This window comes from Solanum pennellii, chromosome 4 (assembly GCF_001406875.1).
Source record: "Solanum pennellii chromosome 4, SPENNV200".
NCBI lineage: Eukaryota > Viridiplantae > Streptophyta > Magnoliopsida > Solanales > Solanaceae > Solanum > Solanum pennellii.
The window spans coordinates 57,301,094-57,324,912 of NC_028640.1; the positions used below are offsets into that span (position 1 = coordinate 57,301,094).

General features: G+C 37.0%; 1 pseudogene; it reads right to left on the minus strand.

Moving 5' to 3' along the window:
- Nucleotides 1-14,473: 14,473 nt before the first annotated feature.
- Nucleotides 14,474-23,473, minus strand: LOC107016812 (annotated as a pseudogene).
- Nucleotides 23,474-23,819: the final 346 nt, after the last annotated feature.

The window sequence follows — 23,819 nt, forward strand, 5'->3', positions numbered from 1 at the left end:
ATTTCGTACAAGTCTAAAATTTGATGAGACAAAAGATAAAATACATATCGCTTTGAATTTTCTTTGAATTTAAGTGAGAACATTTTTATTTTTGACACTCATGCAACTGAACTTAGAATAGGGTTCTAAGCGCCTACGTACCTCAACAAAGAGGATCAAGTCACAACGTAGTTCTGGGGATTTGAGTGATTATTCTTTTTTTTGTGTGTGTGGTTGTGCCGTACACAGTTTATACTCTTGCGGGCCAGGAGTGACATGCAGTTTAGGCTCGTACCTTAAGGAGCATCATCTTACTTCAAGGATAGCATCTCTTTAGGAATTTGGCATTAATAGGACCGATCCTTAAGCCATCAGCATCAACAAGCTGTACCATTTGAATATGCTTCTTGTACGACATATGGTCCATCCCACTTTGAGGTAAATTTTCCCCCAGACTTGTTCGAAGTAATGATTGGTCTTCTTACCGCGAGAACTTGATCTCCAACTTGAAAGCACCTCAAGCGAACCTTCTTATTAAAAGCACGAGATAGACGAGCTTGATAACATTCGAGGTTTTGTTGGGCTTCTAACCTCTTTTCATCAAGTGCTTCTAACTCAGCAAGACGCAATCGAGCATTTTCTTCCTCAGTGAGCCCTTCTTGAATAGCAAGTCTTAAGGAGGGTATTTGACGCTCGAGTGGTAGGACTGCTTCAACTCCAAAAGCAAGTGAATATGGTGTTACTTGAGTTGGTGTGTGATATGTTGTCCTATATGCCCACAAAGATTCTTCCATTCTTTCATGCCAATCCCGTTTGGATTTGGAAACAATTTTCTTGAGCAGGTTGCATAGAGTCTTATTGAATGCTTCAGCAAGACCATTAGCGGCAGCATGGTACATAGAAGATTTACGTTGCTTAGAGTCAAAAAGATCACAAATCTTGTTCATTAACTTGTTATCAAATGGTTTGCCATTGTCTGTTATTATATAGCGAGGGATGCCAAAACGATAGATAATATTTACTCGGATAAAATTTGCAACATTCTCTTTCTTCACCTCTTTAAGAGCGACAGCTTCAGCCCATTTTGAAAAGTAATCAGTTGCAGCCAAGATGTACAAGTGTCCACCAGAAGACTTTGGTAATGGTCCTACAATATCCAGTTCCCAAGCGTCAAATGGACAAGATGCGATGGTTGGGTGCAATACTTTGGGTGGCTGATGAATGAAATTCGCATGAAATTGACAAACATCACATTTCCTGGCGTACTATAAACAATCTTTCACCATGGTTGGTCAGTAATACCCCATCATCTTTATGTGAAAGTGAAGTTTTGGTCCAGATTGATGTGATCCACATACTCCTGAGTGTGCTTCTTGCAGAGCTTGAATCGCTTCTTCCTCTCCCAAACATCATAATAACATACCCTCAAATGATCTCCTATATAATGTGTCCTTGTAGTAAAGGAAACGAGGTGCACGACGACGTATGTCAGTTCTTCTTCTTGGATTTTCAGGAAGTATCCCATAACATAGGTAGTTAATGATGGGTTGTCTCCAATCTTCCTTCGCAGCTTCAACAGTGGCGACGATATGATCAAGCTTATTTTCAATATATTATTAGTCATTTGACGGTGGTACTATCCATTTTTGATAGACAATTACTTGTGTTTGATCAGGAAGGGTTAGCGTTGAAGCTAGAGTAGCCAATGCATCAACTTTCTTATTCTCTGTTCGACGCACATGTTGAAGGGTTACATCCCCAAGCCATCTTATCAACTTTTGAGCATAATCATGATAAGGTCGCAATTCAGGCTTTTTTATCTCATAACTTCCTAAGAGTTGATTAATCACCAATTGAAAGTCACCAAAGACCTGTAAATGTAATTGTTTCATGTCAACGGCCATTTCAAGTCCAAGTATCAGTGCTTGATATTCAGCGACATTATTGGAGCAACATTGTTTTAGAGTAAAAGAGAATGGTAGAATCTCTTTTTGTGAAGTGATGAACACCACGCCAACACCAGCTCCGTCGCGATGTGCAGCCCCGTCAAAGTACATTTTCCAAGGAGGTTGAACTTCAATTAACATCACATCTTCATCAGGAAACTTATCAGTTAACTCCCAATCATTTGGTATAGGATGGTCTTCTATGAAATCCGCTAGTGCTTTTCCCTTCACAGATTTTCGAGGGATGTACACAATCTCAAATTGTTGGAATTGGAGGTACCATCTTGCTAGTCGGTCACTAAGGACAGGTTTTGACATAACAAACTTGATGGGATTTGCTCTAGAAATAAGGCGGACAACATGAGCTTGAAAATAATGCTTCATCTTTTGAATTGAGAAGACCAGTGCCAAGCATAACTTTTGAATTAGCGAATAATTTAGCTCATTTGGCGTCATTGTTCTACTTAAGTAATAAATAGCATTTTATTTGCCTTCACTAGACCTTTCTTGTGCTGCAATGTAGAGTATCATTGGTTTTCCAGGTATAGGGGCTCCCAAAACCGGAGGTTTCGCTAGATACGGTTTGATACTTTTAAAGGCTTCGCTACATGTTTGGTCCCAATTAAAAGGAGCACCTTTCTTCATGAGATGACTGAATGGTTGACATCTCCCCGCTAGATTTGAGATGAACCTTCTCAAGTAGGCTAACTTTCCTTGGAGACTTTTTAACTCATGAATATCTCGAGGTTCAGGCATCTTTGATATTGCATCGACTTTGGCTTGGTCAATTTCAATTCCTCGATGTCACACAATAAAGCCAAGGAACTTGCCGGAAGTAACTCCGAAGGCACATTTCAATGGATTCATCCTTAATTGATATCTTCGGAGTAACTCAAACACCATCCTTAAGTCTTTCAAATGATCACCCCTCTTCCTCGACTTTACTACCAAATCACATTTTTATGGAGCAAGTCGTCAAAGATATTTTGCATAGCCCTTTGATATGTGGCGCCAGCATTTTTTAAACCAAATGGCATCACTTTGTCGCAATAAATACCTTTTGGCGTGCGAAATGCAGTGAGTTCTTCATCCTTTGGTGACATGCGGATTTGATTATATCCAGAAGAACCATCCATGAACAACATTGCCTCATAACCAGTGGTGGCATCAATCATCAACTCTGGAATGGGAAGAGGAAACTTATCTTTAGGGCATGCATTATTGAGATCCCTAAAGTCAACGCAAACTCGAATTTGACCATTCTTCTTCCTCACAGGAACAATACTTGAAATCTATGTAGGATATTTGACCTCACGAATAAAGCTTGCCTCAATGAGTTTGTTAACTTCATTTTCTATCAGCGGAATCAAGTCTGGTCTAAAACGTCTTTGAGCTTGTTTAACTGGACGAGAACCATTTTTGACTGCCAATTGATGGACTGCTACTCTAGGATTCAAACCAAGCATTTCTTTATAACTCCAAGCGAATACATCTCTATATTCTTTGAGTATATTCATGTAAGCGACTTCTTCATCAATTTCTAGAAACGCACTCAAGTAAGTTGGCTTCGGATCTTCATTAGTGCCAAGGTTAACTTCCTTCAAAGGATCTATTGTGATCTTTACTCATTCTTCAAGTTCTGGTGGAGCATCTTTAGCATCTTCCTCTTCCACAGGATCATTGTCATTGACTGATATATGACAACATGAGACAATATCTTCTACCTCTTCCTCAATCTTCTTTTCAGGCAAAGAATCGTACTCATTTTGGATTGTAACATGATTTGAGGAACCTACACTTTCTTCATCTTCCTCGCGCTCTTTGGTGTAAACCACAGTATGAACCTTTGCCTTGAGTTCCTCTTTACTGGAAACCACAAGTTCCACTCGTCGCCTCATCCTAGAAGGAATCAAACTTCTGAAATCCTTTCGAATCAAATGTGAAGTAGGTGTTGTAACTTTTAGATAACTTCTCAGGTTCTTGTTATTTTTCTTCAGAGGACCTAACCTCTCAAACACAGAAATTCTTGTTGTCGTTTCACCAAATCGATCAAAGACAGAAGGCCTTTTATTGGGAGCAGTGACGTCATCTTCAAAAGTTATATGATTATTACTGGCCCTTCTTATGGAAATGAGAATTGGCGGCGGTTGGCTATAACCTAGTCCTTCACGCGCTTTCCTAGTTATATTTTCTGATGGGAGTTTCCCTAGCGCTGATGGCTCGCTAGGGTTGTATCCTGCATTTACAAATAACTTGTAGGCATTGGGATCAAAACCTTCTCTTCTGCGCTTTGTAGGGAGAGCCATATCTAGCACTTGATCTTGAGCGACTGACTTTTCTGGCAACTTTGAAGACAAGTTTATTGCATCAATCCGTCTAATAGGAAGAGTTAGCCCTCTTAATGCATTTTCTTCAAGGTTAGATGGTTGATCTTGTTCTTTCTTCGCTTTTGGAACATAGCAAAACCTAGAAGTCTGCTTCTTCTTTGAAGACATGATCTTCCCTTCATTTAAAATGGGACAATAGTCTTTAGTGTCAATTTTTACCTTTTCGATAGCTGCATCAATTCTTTTGCTTATGATATTATCAATCTTGATTGATTTGACGTCATTGGATTTGACCCCTTTAACAACATAACTTCTCAAATAGAATTTCGCATCCGCAAAGTGTGTCTCCACTTCGGTGAAAGTATTATCATCTGCAACTATCTTTCTTTCAATTCCACCTTCAAGATATATCAAACCTTGATAGTAAGAAGATGAGACAATTCTATTCTCATGTACCCAAGGCCTGCCAAGTAATATATTGTATGATGTCTTTGCGTCAATCACATGCATCCATGTGCTTGATCGCAAATCTCCCTTGTGGATCTCTAATTTAATAGAGCCTATGGACCTCTGCCCGCCTTGATTAAATCCTTGTATCAACAGATGACTTTCACTAAGTTTCCCAGTCGTGATGCCAAGTTCCTTCAATGTGTGGATAGGCAAAATGTTGACTCCAGATCCTTCATCTATTAAGATTCTATTTATCTTCTTCTCTAGCACATGACCCACTATATACAAAGGACGATTGTGTAGTGTTTCACCAAATAGAAGATCGTTATCTGTAAATGTGATTTTAGTATCACAGACATGTGCTTCTTGGGAAGAAAGTTCAATACATTTTTCAGAAGATGAAAGAGACGTCATTTCTGAGATTTCCCTTGTTTCTTTTTCTTCTTCCCCAGGAGACACTTTTGGTGAGGATTCACTCGTTGTTCCTTCTTTTACAGTAGGAGGAACGTTCATTGTTTGTTTTTTATCCACATTGAAACATGATGCATCGACATTTCCTTGAGTAGACTTTGTGTCGAACGATCTTGGAAAGAATTCCTCTAGAGTCACAAGACGTTTGGTAGTGATGCACTTCAACCTTTGCCCTTTTGGGGCGCTTGATTGATTTTTGCTTCTCTGATTTCTTCACCATTTTTCCTCTAACCGGTTGCTCGGATAATTCTTTTCGTAAGCTTGACTTCTTGCGTCTTCGCCTAGTCACAAGAATCCAACCCTCATCACCATCTATGTCAACGTCCTGTTCTACTGGCTCTTCTTCATGCTTTTCAGAGATACTCATTTGGACCGGATCCAATGACCCAAACGTGATAGAGATCTTGTTAGAACTAGCCTTCTCATCATCAAGGATAATTTTATTTTCGTTAACCAATCGCATCACTCTATCCTTAAAGACAAAACATTTTTCAAGAGGATGACTCACAAGTCTGTGATATTTGCAATAATTTGGGTCATCAGTTTTTCCAGCTTCATCGAGTCGCTTCATCTCTGGAAAGTCAATGAGCTTTAACTCAAGCAATTCATCAAAAATTTCAGAAACGTCAGAATCCAAGAAGGGATACTTTTTTCCTTGCATCTCCCTTAGCGTCGACTTTTGATTTGAACGTGCTTGGAAAGTCGTTCTCACATTTTGTTTTACGCCCTCTTTCGTGGTGAACTTTGCAGGTGACACATATACACTCATGGATTCTTTGTTGTCATTTCTGGGCAGAAACTTGCTCCATCTCTTGGGTTCCTGCTTGTCCCTTCCTTTGCGAGGATCATGGACAATAGTCATATCTTTTTCGGCAGATGACATGCTCAACTCCATATCATGAGTGCGAGTAGCTAAATCCTCGAAAGATTTTGGTTTTATTCCTTGCAAGATGTAAAGAATCTCCCATTGCATTCCTTGAATCACATTTTGATTGCAGAAGCTTCACTAAGCCTGTCCTTGCAATTTAGGCTCGCGTTCCTCCATCGATTTATGAAATCTATGACCGATTCATCCTTCCTCTGCGAGTATTTGTGAGTTCTACCATTCTCACCGTGCGCCTTGTGCTATAGAAGCGATTGAGAAACACATGTTCTAGTTGCTCCCAACTATCAATAGAGTTAGGTTCGAGATCCGTGTACCAATCAAAGGCATTTCCTTTTAGAGAGCGGACAAACTGTTTAACAAGATAGTCTCCATATGTTCCAGCATTATTACATGTCTTCACGAAGTGCGCGACATGTTATTTCGGATTTTCTTTTCCCTCAAATTGTTGAAATTTAGGAGGTTGATAACCAGCAGGCATTTTAAAGTTATCAATCCTAGCAGTGTATGGCTTAGCATACATATGAGAACACTTGGAGGAGACTTCATACTTATCTTTGATAGTGCCTTCAATATACTCCTTCAAGCGATCGAGTGGGATCATTCCTTCAGAAGAAACTGGCATCTCTTTAACAAACGGGGCTTTCTTAGCAGGATCTTCGATTTCTTGAACTTCAATGCCCTTTCCAGGTGCATGACTCGCATCTCCATCTAAAAGTCTTTCTATCCTGTCCATCAACTTGTCAATTCGAGATTCTTGATGTTGTACATGCTTCGTCAATCCTTCAACCAACTTCATCAGATTTGCGAGTTGTTCCTCAGGAGAGGAAGCAGCAGTCACCATCGTTTGCATGATCATCGGAGATGCAGGAGAGTAACATGGATTGTCGCGTAAGTTAATTTTCAATCGACTCACGTTACGCGATATACGTGGAGATGGCTCATAAGTTGAATCATAGTTCTCCCTTGTGGTAGAGTTCTTGGAACCAGATTGCTCAAGTAGAGCCAATGTTTTCTTGATCTTTTCAGCAACACTACTTCCTCCTTCTAGAGCATTTGTGGAGGAACTTTCTCCTTTTGGAGTCGAAGACCCAAAAACAGGAGTTGATGCAGACGACACTTGAAGCGTTTGTTGCCCTAGTGTAGCAGTCTTGCTTCTCGTAACAGCTCCAAAACTTCCAAAGGTAACTCCAAGGATGTCTTCAACTTCAGTAGAGAACTTGGAGCTAGTGACCTTAGAGGAGGTTGATCGAGAGTTGTTGTTCATGGAAGTCATCTCGATATTCTTTGACGTTTGAAAAGTTGAGATGAGAGGTAGAGATTGTCCCACTTAGCGTGCCAGAATTTGTAGACAATAAAATTCGCGTCGAGAAAACAATAATCAAGAACGGAAAATTATAGCAACGATCAATTTTATTATTTCAAATGCGAGTGTTACAATCTCTATTATTCCTCTGAATTCGCCTTTTCAAATATAAATTCAAGGGCTTTAAAGCTTGTTCTTGAATCTATGATGAACTTGAACTTGAACTTTATCTTGATCTTGACTTTTATTTGAACTCAAGGGCTTCCAGCTTGTTCTTGAATTCGGTGGTCTTGATCTTGATCGTTCTTGAACTTGAACGCTTGAATTCTTAAACTTGTAGCTTTGTAGAGAATTAAATGACGTTTGTACCACGGAGTTTCTCTAGCTTCTTGTTTAGAATTATAGTCTCTTTTGTGAATTATGAGGACCCCTATTTATAGTTTTAGAATAGAGGAGTTGCGATTGAAATAGGATTCCGTTGAGCCAATCAGATTTAAGTGACATGGCATTTGGGCTTTATGCAGCGGGCCTGTCATCTTTGACACATGTCATAATTCTATTTGTTTTCTTACTTGACTCGGCATGCCACATCATCTGCACACGTGGCGCCAAGATGGGCTCTGAAATGAGATGGGATTGGGTTTAACAAATTGGGTTCATCCAATGTAGCCCAAATCAATTACTTTAGACTTTAATTAAATCCGTATTTATTGGACTTAAATATTTAAGTCAATTATATCAATCCACAATATTTATTTGGATTAATATATTTATGAATTCAATATAATCCGAATCATTTTATAAATTTATATTTAATAAATTTTAAATGATTACAAATGCCCCCTGCTTCAAGTCTTGTCGAGATATTTTATCTTTTAGAGACTAGGCTTGAAGCATTAACCGGTTACTAAATTCACCTTAGTTAAAAATGAATTATAATTGAATTAACAGTTGCAATCCTACTCAATTTCATATTTCTATATATGGTTAATTGCCCAAACCAAAAAGAAATTATAATTTAATTAGAAATTGTAATCCTACTCAATTTCATATTCATATATATGTTTTATTGCCCAAGCCAAAAAGAAATTGTAATTGAACTAGGAGAAGGATTTTATCCCACCACATGACATCTATAAATAGATACATTGTCTCCACAATTTTATCTTCAATTACAGATTGTGAGCCTACGACGAAAAGGGTAACTCAAGGTAATTTTCCTCCTTTTTTATTTATTTTCGTCACTTTTTTACAGCTTGACATGTCTGTCGTAAAAAAATCATATCTTATCGTAGAAAAAATCAAAATCATGAACTGTTTGATTTTTCAAAAACTTGGCTTTTCGATATCTAACATACTGGAAATTCAAAATTTAATTCCTTCAGAATCTTTCTAGATGATTTTTTTAAGTTAGCTCTAGATTCTGTCATGCTAAAAATTCGTCACTTTTTTTACAGCCTGACATGTTCGTCGTAGAAAATTCATATCTCATTGTAGAAAAATCAAAATCATGAACCGTTTGATTTTTCATAAACTAGACTTTTCGATCTCTAACATATACAAAATTCAAAATTTAATACCGTCAGAATCTTTCTAGATGATTTTTTGAATTTAGCTCTAGATTCTGTCATGCTAAAAATTCGTCCCTTTTTTTACAGCCTGACATGTTCGTCGTAGAAAATTCATATCTCATTGTAGAAAAATCAAAATCATGAACCGTTTGATTTTTCATAAACTAGACTTTTCGATCTCTAACATATACAAAATTCAAAATTTAATACCGTCAGAATCTTTCTAGATGATTTTTTGAATTTAGCTCTAGATTCTGTCATGCTAAAAATTCGTCCCTTTTTTTACAGCCTGACATGTTCGTCGTAGAAAATTCATATCTCATTGTAGAAAAATCAAAATCATGAACCGTTTGATTTTTCATAAACTAGACTTTTCGATCTCTAACATATACAAAATTCAAAATTTAATACCGTCAGAATCTTTCTAGATGATTTTTTGAATTTAGCTCTAGATTCTGTCATGCTAAAAATTCGTCCCTTTTTTTACAGCCTGACATGTTCGTCGTAGAAAATTCATATCTCATTGTAGAAAAATCAAAATCATGAACCGTTTGATTTTTCATAAACTAGACTTTTCGATCTCTAACATATACAAAATTCAAAATTTAATACCGTCAGAATCTTTCTAGATGATTTTTTGAATTTAGCTCTAGATTCTGTCATGCTAAAAATTCGTCCCTTTTTTTACAGCCTGACATGTTCGTCGTAGAAAATTCATATCTCATTGTAGAAAAATCAAAATCATGAACCGTTTGATTTTTCATAAACTAGACTTTTCGATCTCTAACATATACAAAATTCAAAATTTAATACCGTCAGAATCTTTCTAGATGATTTTTTGAATTTAGCTCTAGATTCTGTCATGCTAAAAATTCGTCCCTTTTTTTACAGCCTGACATGTTCGTCGTAGAAAATTCATATCTCATTGTAGAAAAATCAAAATCATGAACCGTTTGATTTTTCATAAACTAGACTTTTCGATCTCTAACATATACAAAATTCAAAATTTAATACCGTCAGAATCTTTCTAGATGATTTTTTGAATTTAGCTCTAGATTCTGTCATGCTAAAAATTCGTCCCTTTTTTTACAGCCTGACATGTTCGTCGTAGAAAATTCATATCTCATTGTAGAAAAATCAAAATCATGAACCGTTTGATTTTTCATAAACTAGACTTTTCGATCTCTAACATATACAAAATTCAAAATTTAATACCGTCAGAATCTTTCTAGATGATTTTTTGAATTTAGCTCTAGATTCTGTCATGCTAAAAATTCGTCCCTTTTTTTACAGCCTGACATGTTCGTCGTAGAAAATTCATATCTCATTGTAGAAAAATCAAAATCATGAACCGTTTGATTTTTCATAAACTAGACTTTTCGATCTCTAACATATACAAAATTCAAAATTTAATACCGTCAGAATCTTTCTAGATGATTTTTTGAATTTAGCTCTAGATTCTGTCATGCTAAAAATTCGTCCCTTTTTTTACAGCCTGACATGTTCGTCGTAGAAAATTCATATCTCATTGTAGAAAAATCAAAATCATGAACCGTTTGATTTTTCATAAACTAGACTTTTCGATCTCTAACATATACAAAATTCAAAATTTAATACCGTCAGAATCTTTCTAGATGATTTTTTGAATTTAGCTCTAGATTCTGTCATGCTAAAAATTCGTCCCTTTTTTTACAGCCTGACATGTTCGTCGTAGAAAATTCATATCTCATTGTAGAAAAATCAAAATCATGAACCGTTTGATTTTTCATAAACTAGACTTTTCGATCTCTAACATATACAAAATTCAAAATTTAATACCTTCAGAATCTTTCTAGATGATTTTTTGAATTTAGCTCTAGATTCTGTCATGCTAAAAATTCGTCACTTTTTTTACAGCCTGACATGTTCGTCGTAGAAAATTCATATCTCATTGTAGAAAAATCATAATCATGAACCGTTTGATTTTTTAGAAACTAGGCATTTCGATCTCTAACATATACAAAATTCAAAAATTTAATACCTTCAGAATCTTTCTCCGAATTCGCCTTTTCAAATATAAATTCAAGGGTTTTAAAGCTTGTTCTTGAATCTATGATGAACTTGAACTTTATCTTGATCTTGACTTTTATTTGAATTCAAGGGCTTCGAGCTTGTTCTTGAATTCGGTGGTCTTGATCTTGATCGTTTTTGAACTTGAACGCTTGAATTCTTAAACTTGTAGCTTTGTAGAGAATTAAATGGCGTTTGTACCACGGAGTTTCTCTAGCTTCTTGTTTAGAATTTTCTGTCTCTTTTCTGAATTATGAGGACCCCTGTTTATAGTTTTAGACTAGAGGAGTTGCGATTGAAATAGGATTCCGTTGAGCCAATCAGATTTAAGTGACATGGCATTTGGGCTTTATGGAGTGGGCCTGTCATCTTTGACACATGTCATGATTCTATTAGTTTTCTTATTTGACTCGGCATGCCACATGATCTGCACACGTGGCGCCAAAATGGGCTCTGAAATGAGATGGAATTGGGTTTAACAAATTGGGTTCATCCAATGTAGCCCAAATCAATTAATTTAGACTTTAATTTAATCTGTATTTATTGGACTTAAATATTTAAGTCAATTATATCAATCCACAATATTTATTTGGATTAATATATTTATGAATTCAAAATAATTCGAATCATTTTATAAATTTATATTTAATAAATTTTAAATGATTACAATATTTATTTGGATTAATATATTTTGAAAATAGGTTTTTCACATATTTTAATGTTGGAAACATTATTCTACGAAAGAATTATAGTGCTGCAATTCTCTTTGACAATGTTTACACAATGTCAAAGTTCATTCCATAGAGACACAAAACCACAAATTCTAAATCACTGGTATTTTTCCTCTATTATAAATAGACATACCACTTAGTATTTTAAATACTTACAATAAGGACAAAAAAAAATGTACAATTTATTTCTATATTCCATTGAAGTTTATAGAAAATCAAAAGTACAATACTGACTTATGAGTTTTTATATTCTTCAAACCAATTGCATTGTCCAATTTATCCAGAGTATAAAACCATAAAAATTTTTAGTCTACAAAAATCAGACACACTAACATTTCTCATGGAGTACAAAACTACAAAAGTCATTTTTTTCTCCAAACAGAATAACACATATTCTTTATCACATAGAAATGTTTTTCTTATCAAATAGTCTTCCAACTATAACATTTTGACATACTATTTATCAAACAAAAATATGCATCTCTCATTTTTGCAAACTAAAGAATTTTAAAAGCAACAATATTTGCGAAGTAAAATTCATTCCACAACATATGGTTTGCAGATCTTTTTTAAAAGATACACATAATAAAAAAAATAAAAAATCAAAGATGATAACTCTTAGAAACTATTTTCCTCCTTAGATAATTTAATAAGAAGGTTACCTGGTAATCTTTAAACGGAATACCATAAAAATTTTCTGTTACATTCTCACTTCGACCTTGCTAAACAAAGCAAGGAATTATGGAGAAGTAATGCATTTATCTTCTACTTCAATGATCAGATTCTCTCAATCAGTAGAATACAAAAAATACTAACAGTATAATAATTTCCTTAAGATTGTTGTTGTTCATCTTGTATTCGAAACATACTTAGAACAAAACTTTGAACATCTTTGTACGACAACAAAGTTTTAAAACGTTTTCACAACTAGAAAATTAAAACTAGTAGCGAAACTAGAATCAGAAACAGATTTAAAAAAATATACGAAATATTTTTCTTAAAGAAGAATTGTTGTTAATATGTGTCTAAAGAATCTTACTGATTCCAACAAACTTTGCAGAAACACGAATTTACCAAGTTTAATGAATCAGTGAAGAACAAAAGAATAGAAGAACTGAAATTAATTCACAAATCTAAAATTTGTAAAACACGTACCAGAATCTTGAAAATTTTTAATAGGAAAAAGATCAAGTCCACTGAACTCACAGTGTCCCCTTAAGGAAATTATTTCCCTCTAGTATCCGAGGTTTGATTTGGAATATGACCTCCCAGGGTAAAATGATCTCAATCACCAGAGTAGAGATGCCAAAAACTCCGGTGTCAGCGTACCACTCAACGACAATAAAGTATATTTAGAATACAAGATTTAGTAGTTGAAGAAGAAGTCCATGAATTTTCTATTAAATGAGAGGAAATCCCTCAATTTATAGAAAACAAAGGGTAGTGCGAAAAGGTTATTCATAGAAAACAAATGGTAGTGTAAAAAGCTTCTTATTGTGCCTTACCAGAAAGGTCACAAACCTTTGGAAAAGTCATAATCTTTCAGAAAGGTCGTCCCCTTTCATAAAAGTCACAACTTTCCATAAAACTCACAACTTTTCATAAAAGTCGCAACATTTCATAAAAGTCACAACTCTTCATAAAAGTCGCAACTCTTCATTTTCCATTCACACCTTTTTAAAACCCAACATATATGACATCTAGGCCAAACTCAACTCCAAAAGTTAGCTCACGTGGAAAGGATTTTTCCAAGTTCATATAAGGAGACCACCAATCCATTCTCTAACCAATGTGGAACTTCTACCCAGGCACCCCTTTCACGCATAGGCCCAACTGAAGTGTGGACGATAAGTTCAAACGGAGATGGACCTGACTCTGATATTATATGACATCTGGGCCTAATTCAACCACAAAAGATAGCTCTATAACACAAAGAGAATCTATTTACAACCTATAATATTCTGCAACGACATGACGACTGAGCTTAACTCAGCCCCCAAAACTAGCTAGTTGATGAGGGAAGGATTGCCCCAACTCCGAAAAAGGATTGCTGATGGCAATCTTGGAAGAGTTGAAGAAAGAAAATTTACGACACTTGAGAGTTTTTGGAACTCCAACAACAAGATTCAAGGAGGAGCGTTGAAAATTGAACCTTGTGTTTTGAAGGAAGAAAATAATTTTAAGATTTGTGTGAGGCATGAATATTAGTTAGTTCATGTATAGGAAAAAGAAGAGTAGAATTGAAGTAGGATGATGAACTAGACTAGGTACACTTAAGGATAATATCTATAAATACCCAAGTATTTAGTTACACTAGAGTGAGTGAAGAAGTATCATTCCATCCACTTGGTTTTGAGAGAAAAGATTGATTTCCCAGAAGCAGAGTCAAGCTTGAAGTTTATGTATTCGGAATTTTAATCTTTTCAAAAGTTTTTAGGTCCTAAACTAATAATTTGTACTTGTTGAATGATTTCTTTAGACAAAACATGGTTTAGACCATAGCTCCGATCTTGGATTTAAGTGCTACTTTTCTTCAAATATGCAACACAAAAACAATGAAATAGGTACATTGTAACTTTCAGATAAACGTGTGTATAGTATCTCCTACTCCCATTGTTTACTCAAGGAGGAACACTTCTATCACGATTCAAACTACAAATGTTAGTGGCTGCAGAATTACCTGCTGAGGAAAATCTCCATTTTCAAGCCGAGAATTTATTAACACCTTTGCTGCATGGTGTAATGGAGTTGGATCTCCCTGCACAACAAAATCTAATACATTTTAGTGTTTATCAGTTACCACATCATCATAATTTATCTAATGGTTTATCACTATTCACTACATCAAAACCGAGCTTTTAATTGCCACTAAATATGTATTTTAGCGGCAATTAGACCTCTTTGTAAATGTCCCTAAAGCTTATAGCGGCATTGGATCCAATGTCAATTAACTAATGCTGGTAAAGCTGATTTTAGCATTCTTTGTTAATGTATACATTTATTGCCCCTAAAAGTTGTTTTTGTTGTAGTGTATTTGTCCTCGAAGCTCTGATAAGACTAGCTGGTTTAATTAACAGCTCCTCGAATAGCTATGTTTGTGGTGGAAAGTTATTTGTACCTGTCCAGCTTCAATAATAGCCAGCGTAGCCCATGCAGTACAAACAATGTGAGCTCTGTTGCCCTCAAGATTTGTATACACCTATAAAAGCGAAAAAAAAAAGGAAACTTACTGTGCAGAGAGTTAAAAATAACTCCAGCAACTGCAAATAATTTAGAGTTATGTACAACAGTTGAGCAGAAATTAAACAGTTAATAGTCATCAATTGATTGTAATATTTTTGGCATAATACATATATTGGACCCTAAACTTGACTTCAAATTTTAATTTTGACCTCCAACTTTCATAATGCACAAACATGCACTTTAACTATTCAACTTTTAAATAAATAAACACGTGAGTCCTATATGACAAAATACACCTAAGACACCACGTAGGACGAAAAATTACATGTAGGATGACATGTAGGACATGTGTGTCTATTTGTTCAACTTTATATAAGTTCCAGTGTCTATTTGTGCACACTCAAAATTGAAGGGCATAAATGTGATTCGAAGCCAAGTTAAAGGGCATATTTATGTATTATGCCAACATTTTTCTATTTGTCTATCAAACACAATTACCAAATTAGTTAATTATATATGTAACTCAGTGGTTCATTAATGATTTTTGTGATATTTCTAACATACAAGTTCTAAATCAAAGAGTTCTTTTGTGTTCAATTATAGTAGATATTAAATTAAGGACTTCATCTCTCATTTTATCTAGCCGAAGAAAGTGAGATACGTGGTATTAAAAAACAAGAAGCAAGTTTGAAGAATGTAGAATGTTATCTTTCTAGTATCATGTTTATGTAAGACTACAGGCGTTTTGATGTTAAAATTTTTACATGAATAGCATTGTCCCATTGTCTACCATACATAGAAAGAGTACAAGGTATCAGAATAACCATGATAACCATTACATGAAATGACAAGGCATGAATGACTTTTACCTTGTTTTGACAAGACATATAACTCTCTTCCCATCCACCAGACACTACTTGTTTTGATAACAGAAAATCACAGGCCTTACGGATGCTAGAAGAATTGTTGAAGCTCCTACCAGCAGCCAGCAGGCCCTTCACCCCGAGCCATGTGCCATACGTAAAGCAAATTCCCCAAGATCCATACCTAAATATAAACCTCAAGATTAAGTGAACTCTAATAGTGTTACTAGCCAGAGAGGGAAAAAGAGAAGGTAAGACAAACAGACTTAAATAAGAACTAACCAGGAGCCATCTGCTGCTTGTATCTTTTCAATGAAGGCGGCACCTTTTTCAGTACAACTCTTCACGTCTTCTTTCCGATACCCAGGGTATAATTTCTTAAATGCTGCCAAAACTTGAATTACAGCTGAGGTACACTCTATGTAGCTGCAAATATTTTTGGGGTTAATGTAAGTCATAGACTCTTAGCACACACCTCAAATAGTCTAATATATGAAACAAGATACTAGTGTTGATGCCTTACGGATAATCAGTAACAATATCACCGAAAGTCTCAGCAGGGTTGATTACCTGAAGGAGGAAAATACAATGAACATTAACAAAGGACTTGCATAATAGGAATCTAAGCAGAAGAATGAGAAAACACGCAAGTAGTGTCTTATTTATACTCTGTCATCAGAAAAAGTATTATCTTACCTATACTATCAATAATGAGAACGAGAGTGGATTTGTTGTTGAGAACTCATGTTTCACTTTAAATCACTCACATATGGTTCTTATTGACCTGGAAAAGGCCTACTACAAAGTTACAGGGCGGTTCTATGGATTTGCTTGGTGTCTAGGGTCGTACCTGTGGCTTACATTTAGAGCGATTAAGAACATGTGTGATGGAGTCAATACCCGAATAAGAACTGTGGGTTGAGACTCAGAAAACATCCAATAGAGATGGAGTTGCATCAGGGACCAGCTCTGAGCCCCTTTCTATTTGCCTTAGTGATAAACGAATTGATACGACATCTTCGAGAGGATGTATCATGGTGTATGTTATTTGCAAATGTCATAGTATTGGTTGACGAGATACCTAACAAAGTTAACTCTAGGCTGGAGGTCTGGAGAGAGACCCTAGAGTCTAAAGGTTTCAAGTTGAGCAATATCAAAACAAAGCACGTGGAGTACAAATTCAGTGAAGCAAAACAAGTATCTTGGGTTAATGATCCAAGGAAAGGAGAGATAGGCGATGATGTCGGAAGAGCTCGCATCCGGTGTCCTATGTGATAAGAATGTGTCACCAAGACCTAAAGGCAAATTCTAATTTCTACAGAGTGGCACTACATAAAAAATGATCTTTAGCGGCAGTTAATTAACGACAATAGCTCAATTGCCGCTAAATATATATTTATAGCGGCAATTATCACTCTTTGTACACGTCCCTAAACCCTTTAGCGACACTGGATACAATGGAACTTAATTAATGCCGGTAAAGACTTTAACACTCTTTATTAATACGTCTATTTATTGCCACTAAAAGTTGTTTTTGTTGTAGTGTGACTGTTAGACCAACTATATTGTATGGGCCGAAGTGTTGTTCAGTCAAGAACTCACACATTTAGAAGATGAAAGTAGCAGAAATGAGGATGCTTAGATGGATATGTGACCATAGTAGGAAATAAGAATACGGGGTAAGGTGAGAGTAGCCTCAATGGCCAACTATTTAGTATGAGCTGAAGTGTTGTTTAGTCAAGAACTCACATGTTCAGAAGATGAAAGTAATGAGGATGCTTAAATGGATGTGTGACCATATTAGGAAATAAGATATACGGGGGCAAGGTGAGAGTAGCCTCAGTGGTGGACAAGACGAGGAAAGTGAGGTTGAGATGGTTTGGGTATGTAAAGAGGAGGAGTACAGATGCCCTAGTGAGGAGGTGCGAGAAGTTGGTGGTGATAGGAGAGGTAGAGGTAGACCAAAAAGAGTTGGGGGGAGGTGATTAGACAGAAGATGGTACAACTCCATCCCATCGAGGACATGACCCTAGATAGTAGAGTATGGAGCTCGAAGAATAAGGTAGAAGGTTAGCATGTAAGTAGTTGATCGATATTTGTGGGAGAGCATAGTTCTAGCTTGGAGTGTCTTATTTGCTCCCTTTATTATTTTCAGTATTATCATATGATGCAAAAGAAATAATAATTGATATGAAACTAATGTTATTTGCCAAACTGAATACCTCCAACCATGGATATGAACTTGACAGTTCATATGTCCCAATGCCACCGTCAGGATTCTGAAGATTACATCATAGAAAAATACTTCATTAATAATTCAATAAAATGCGCAGTTTCATGAGAATTAGAAAAACCAAATGCAATTGATGTAACTATCAAGAATCCAATTGCAAGTATCATCAAAAGTATGGGTGGGCATAAATTGGAAGAGAATGAACAAAAATCGACATAGCTGAAATTTTCAGTTTCACAGTTGATATTTTTATACTTAGGTTCTTCAGTTCGGTGTTCAGTTTCAAGGGTGCCGTTTCTCGATTAACCAAAGAACCAAAGTTTTTTAAAAAAGATTTTAAGCCACTCCGTCCCTCAGCCAGTAACCCATAGCATAGCCTTAGCACAACTAACTATCATTTTCCTCTCCTTACATTTTAGCTTATAGAATCATGCATTATTGTGTTATATAATTTTCCTCTGCTTACATATTAGCTTATACAACCATGAAAGTGGTTCCGTTCCAGTTACCAAAATCAACAAATAGAAAACCAAAAAGCTGAATGAGACTTCTACGAAACTAAACCAAGCCGACTGATGCCAACCCCTAATCAAAAGGTTGATCTAATGAGAAAAAAAAACATATTTTCCGATTACAAGAAAAAATGATTTTACCTGTAATGACAGCATAACATTTACAGCATCATACAGACGGTCTGCCTTCAATGGTTCACCAACAATTTCCAAAGGTAGATTAGAAAGTAAAAGACATGCCTGATAGACATGGCATAGAGAGATTAGATTACTACAAATGACAATGCCTCAACGAGTCATGAAGGTTTCACAAAAGTGGCTACTTTAAGTCCCTCCGCAGTACAATCTGAAATAGGCCAGCCATGATCTGCAGTAGAGAAAGGCCAGGCCCTTTTGAAATATGCCGATACCAGAAATCAAGATTGCCTGGGCAATCATCTAACACCTTTATGCAAAAGAAAGAATCTAGCAATTAAAACCAACGGCGGAGATGAAAATAAAGATAAATAAGGAAAAAGTTGCCACATATATGCTAAACAACAAAGGCATTACCTGTGAGTCTTTCATGAACTTATGTGCTTTTCGCAAAGTTGGACCATATTCTTCAACAAGGTTTATTGAAATGATTGCTTGAATAGCAAAAGAAGTATCCCATGATTGACTTCCATTATATCCCTGAAATTTGGCATTCGCATCATCTTTAGACTACTAGAAATAAGGCAAAAAATGTTAACACAATTAAAATCAGAGCGATTATAGTGGGAACTGAGGAAATTCTGACAATGCAGGACAGTACTACTTTCGGAGAACAACAAATTAGAAGTTAGAGACATGAATATTATGAAGTGAAGTTACTAGACCTGCATCTTCATTCCATCTTCAGCAATCCATAGATAATCATATAATCGTGGAAGATGCAACTTAAAAGCTTCCGAATCAGGATATTCAACCCAGCAACATAGCATATTTAAGACTTATACATGAGGGATATTCAATTTACGAAAAAAGGGAAGGGAAGCATATAAGATGTATACCTATCTCTTACTAAGAAGATAAGACTAGAGAAAAGTTATATATGATCAATTTTATGGATCTTCGCTGACCATGTTAGATCATATAAATTAATCTCAGACAAATATTATATAAAATAAAAGCAAAAGAAGAAGAAATTCTATATATTTTCTGAAAAGAAAAACAACACTTTGAAGGCGTAAGACGTGAAAAAAAAAGTGCTAACATGACTCCATCATGTGCTTTCTCTAACAAAAGATTAATACCTTGTTCATGGACCCTATGCATATATAATGAATATTTTCATCTTCATAATGTATGTGGTCCATTACAGTGCTGAGAGCTTTTCCCCAGGCCAATGCATAAACATAGGTTCGATGAGCTTGTCAAGAAATGCCCAAAGGATATCCTGTACTAGAGGATGAGGGTTATGGAGGTCTTCCTGTGGAAACATTATGTATAAGGGAGTAGAAACACAAACACGTGACGTAGAATTTCAATATTTACTGTTCAAACCAACCTTTGCACATTCATTGCGTGCTTTATTCCAGTTTATTTCATCATAAGGGACTGTGAAGAGCTCATTTCTCAAAGGCGAAACTGTTTGTGATTGGTCCAACAAACGTTTTACCGTATAAGTAGGACATTGGTAGATCAACCATCCGACAATGACTCCACATCCTTCCTAAAAGAGTGAACAAACTAAGTTACTTCATTTTCATGAAGAATATAGGAAGAAAATCAAACGTTGTATTTTATCTTTTGCCAGACACTTTAGATCCTCCTTATAAGTATATATACAATGGTCAAGTAATAAAACCACAGACTAACCTGGATGAAATGGAAGGAAATAAGGAAGAAGCCATATCTCGGGAAGAAGTGGATTGTTTCCAGACCAATGAAACACTCCAAGCACCTAATAAATCAGTAGAGAAAGAAAATTAATAATTATCAAGACTGCAAAGATGTAAAAGTTAAGCTTACTTAACTGAGAGCCACATTTTCCCCCATGAGGTTATTGAAGTGGCGCTACCATGGTCCAAAATCCATTTGCGCCCTGTTCCACCATTAGCTCCTTCACCAAGCAACCTCAGAGTAACATAGCTCAACAACTGAACCAAACATGGTACTGTGGCTTGTTGGGCTTTGTGGAGGCTTGTGAGCCGGCCCGACCCATTACTGAAACCCTAGGTTAACCATTTGGCTTTCCTATAAATATGATCCTTGTATTTGTAATTCTAGAGTAGCACAAGTGAAATAAAATCCTCCTGTTACAGTCGTGGAGTAGGGAAACCGAACCACGTTAAATTCTTGTGTGTCCCGTTTGTGTTCCGTTTCTCTTTTCTCTAGATTATTTGTGTGTGTTGTGTGTTTAATTCCCAACAATTGGTATCAGAGCGAGGTTTCAACAACATTGTAACACAAACTGTGAGAAATTGTCACCTAGGGTTCTTGTGTGAAGAACTGTGTGCAGGGAGGAGTAGCCGCCGTTACCGTGTGGGTAACCTCAAGCAGCAGCCGGCTAGGAGAACCGCGCAGGGTGCGAACAGCCGTCGTCCGTGTGCTGTCCGTCGCGCCGTTCCAGTGGCCGCCGCGTCGAGGAGCCTCAGATCCAGCCGCGAGCGTCCAGATCGTGAGCATCGTCCAAATCGCCGCCCGCTGTCTGTAGACGCCGTTAAGGGAATTGCCGAAGTCCTTTGAGATGGCAGAAGATGGGAAGTTCCGAATTGAGAAGTTCGATGGTACAGATTTCAGTTGGTGGAAGATGCAGATTGAAGATTTGCTGGTTCAGAAAGATTTGGACGTAGTGTTGGGTGACAAGCAAGGAAAATTGTCTGATGCAGAGTGGGCAGTTTTGGATCGGAAAGCTATGTCAGTTATCCGACTCTCGTTGACCAAGAATGTTGCGTTCAACATTCTTAAGGAGAAGACAGCGAAAGGCATCTTGGAAGCCTTGTCTAACATGTACGAGAAGCCATCTGCAGCAAACAAAATTTTTCTGATTAGAGAGTTGGTGAACACAAAGATGAAGGAAGGCAGTTCAGTTACCGAGCACATCAACTCATTGAATTCGATCTTAGCCAGACTTTTGTCAGTTGGCATTAAGTTCGATGATGAAGTTCAAGCTTTACTACTGTTATCATCATTGCCTGACAGTTGGTCCGGAACGGTTACAGCAGTTGCCAGTTCAGTGGGACCTAATGGATTCACCTTTGAGAAGATTCGTGATCTCGTTCTTGGCGAGGATGTCAGAAGAAGGAGTTCTGGAGAATCATCAGGTGATATGCTAAACGTCGTCAGAGGCAGAGGAAATAACAGAGGTAGTGGGAGCAGGAACCGAAGAAGGAGTCAGTCAAAGGCTCGGGATGGCTCAGGTGTAACATGTTGGAACTGCAAGGAGGTGGGGCATTTCAGGAATCAATGCCAGAAAGACAAACAAGTCAACATTGCAGAAGACAGCGTCAACGAGGATTTGTTTATCTGTTGCGCGGAGAGCAATGTGGATTCCTGGGTCATGGATTCTGGTGCTTCTTTTCACGCTACCCACAGCAGTGAAGCATTGCAGAATCTGGTTATTGGAGACTTTGGAAAGGTAAGGCTTGCAGACGATAGAGCTCTTGATGTTACGGGCATGGGTGACATGGTGCTGAAGACGCCAGTCGGTTTCTGGACCTTGAAGGATGTCAGAGTTGTTCCAAGCTTGACGAAAAGTTTGATTTCTGTTAGGCAGTTGGATGAACAGGGACATCATGTGAAGTTCGGAAATGGGCAGTGGAAGGTCGTGAGGGGCAATCTTGTCATGGCTCGTGGAACAAAAAGAGGATCGTTGTATATTGTCGGATTACCGTCTGAGGGAGTGACCGTCCCAGTTCAGAAGAAAAACAAAGTCCGGTTCACAGAATCTCGTGGGCAGAAGAAGGTTGTCTTTGCAAGAAAGAAACCCAGAGCCACAGGTCAGATTCAGGATGAACGAGCAAGGAAAGGTTCAGGAAGACCAGTCAGAGGCGTTCGTGGCAGTGGGAGCACCGGCCGTGCTTCAGCCAAGGCTCCTAGAAGACAGTGGGTCAAGAGAACCAGTATTCCAGCTGTTGATACGTCTCCAGAAAATTTCTTGCTGAGTATGGAGAGTGTTTGTTCTCAGGGAGTTCTAGGATCCGGCAGTTCGTGTCTCAAGTGGGAGCCGGTAGAGACCGAGGACGAGTCAAGGGCAGTTTCAGCCGTGACTGATGTGTTGAAGCTTCGGGGAGCTTCAACGGGCCTTTCAGTTGACTGATGAGAAGGCCGCTGTAGCAGGAGAGAGTTGAAAAAGATTACTAGACATACAAGTGTTCTAAGTGGATGACAGTTGAAATTCTTCAAGCCTCCAAGTGGGAGATTGTTGGGCTTTGTGGAGGCTTGTGAGCCGGCCCGACCCATTACTGAAACCCTAGGTTAACCATTTGGCTTTCCTATAAATATGATCCTTGTATTTGTAATTCTAGAGTAGCACAAGTGAAATAAAATCCTCCTGTTACAGTCGTGGAGTAGGGAAACCGAACCACGTTAAATTCTTGTGTGTCCCGTTTGTGTTCCGTTTCTCTTTTCTCTAAATTATTTGTGTGTGTTGTGTGTTTAATTCCCAACATGGCTTTCAATATGCAAACCCCACCCACCATCACAGTTCTGTCATTTTAATGTTTAAAATAAACGATAGAACACTTGTAATTTATAAGATGAAATGTACATGTACATGCCTGATGATTGTAGAGATAACTTACATATCTCTCGTTTATGCTCTTTGGATAGCACAGCATTCAGTGCCCCAGTAACAGATAAGACAATAACCTATACTATTAAAGGAATGAAGAAAGTGAAGACCTAATATCTTCTAAAGATTTTTAATTAGATGAACGAACCAACCGCAAGAAAAGAAATTACCAAACCAGGCACTAGAAACGTCATTGGTCCTCCATAATCTCCTGCCCAATGACCATCATTATTTGGATACCTTTTAGAGCCCAATTGTTAGAATTATTATTTGGGTTATTGACACATGTGAACTTCTACACCTTTGTTGAGCTTGTAGAAATCTTGTACTTCCGTGTTGTATGTGCTTGTAGTAATCAAAATTAGAGATGGGTTGAATTATTCATTGATTAATCTTAATGATAAAAAAGGGAATAATCAAAAAGGCAATGCGATAGTAATTGTTGTGTAGTATATTGTGAATGACATGAGTGGTAATATTGGCCCTTTGGTTAATTGGTCCTTTATTGATGAAATACTATGATTTTGTTGTGATCTGTGAATTGTTATGAGAATTG